The 1,428-nt window shown below is 45.4% G+C and overlaps 1 pseudogene; it reads left to right on the top strand.

Moving 5' to 3' along the window:
• The first annotated feature begins 399 nt into the window (after positions 1 to 399).
• LOC134383512 (serine/threonine/tyrosine-interacting protein-like) lies at positions 400 to 1,131 on the top strand (annotated as a pseudogene).
• The last annotated feature ends 297 nt before the right edge of the window (positions 1,132 to 1,428 follow it).

The following is a 1,428-nucleotide window of genomic DNA, read 5'->3' as shown; positions in this document are numbered from 1 at the left end:
AGAGCATCCCCTCTTTCCTAAAATGTTTTACACAGACTGTTGGTTCTTCTGTATTTTAGTGTTACATGGGAAAAAAGGTGTCACAGTCAACTCTCTTTGGAGAACAAGGAGTTCACCAAAACTCAGTAGCTTTTTAAAAACAGCATTGCCTCTTGAAGAATTTAATTTGCCCATGAGCATTCTGAATCTTGAGACTCCATCAATTTAAAAACTGCTTTGGTCACCCGAGGGGCGTGGAGACTGGGGAGAGGGAGACTCCAGCAGCATGGTGGCTGGGTACGAGCCGCTCAACCCTCCTGGTCCCCACTGTCACCACTGCCACCTCTCGGATCACTGGGACCCTTTGGTCTGCATGTGCTACTTGTAAGCCCACCATCCACCCCTCAGTCCACTATTCCAATGGCCCTCCTTCCTTTCTCTGCCACTGCCAGTCCTAGGGTAACTCACCTCCCCCTCAGCCACCAGCCCACGGGACCAGGACCAGGAGGTCATGAAGCTGGAATCCCCTGCCTCCCACAGTGCAGAGAAGACATCCAGCAGCGGACCTACCCTATGAGACCAGAGATGCAGGGAATTTCACCTGGATTGTTCTTAGGCCCATATTCTTCTGCTAGGACAAGCAAGCTATCTGTACTACAGAAACATGGAATAACCCACATAATATGCATAGGACAAAATATTGAAGCAAACCTTGTTAAACCAAACTTTCAACAATTATTCAGATATTTAGTCTTGGATATTGCAGATAATTCAGTTGATAATATAGTACTTTTTCCCCCTATGACTAAAGAACTGATTGATGGGAGCTTATAATGTTCCTATCCGTGGAAATGCAGACATCGGCAGAAGTGCTGCCTTTCTTATTGCATACGTTATGGAAACATTTGGAATGTACAGAGATGCATTTGCTTATGCTCAAGAAAGAACACTTTGTATTAATCCTAATGCTGGATTTGTCCATCAACTTGGGGAATATGAAGTCACCTACCTAGCAAAATTAACAATACAGGTGATGTCACCACTCTGGAGAGAAAGGTCATTATCTGTTCATTCTGGTAGCACAGTTCGAAGAGAACACCTGAAGAAGAAGATTTGGGAAACATGCAAGTGGCGACTGCATGGAATGGCTGACTGAAGAGCCACATTATGGAGGGTGTGAGTTTCCATTCAGGAAGGAGAAAGTAGTAGAGACAATAATAAGGTGAAATGGCAAAAACAAGAGTAGTTTCTTTTCAGTTACAGCTTCCAGACATGTTTCTACGCAACTTTTTGAGCAATATTTTAAGATATTGGACTTTTGCAATAGATGGCCCTGATGGCTTTATTTCTTCTTCCTCCCCTCCGCCTTCCTCTCCCCCTCCCCTATCCCTCCCCCTTCCCCCCTCCCCTACCCCTCCCCTTCCCCTTCCCCTCCCCCATACAATTTTA

The sequence above is a fragment of the Cynocephalus volans genome, chromosome 1 (assembly GCF_027409185.1).
Source record: "Cynocephalus volans isolate mCynVol1 chromosome 1, mCynVol1.pri, whole genome shotgun sequence".
Taxonomy (NCBI): domain Eukaryota; kingdom Metazoa; phylum Chordata; class Mammalia; order Dermoptera; family Cynocephalidae; genus Cynocephalus; species Cynocephalus volans.
Note: the sequence above shows the minus strand (reverse complement) of the source record. Positions and strands in the feature narration are given on the sequence as shown.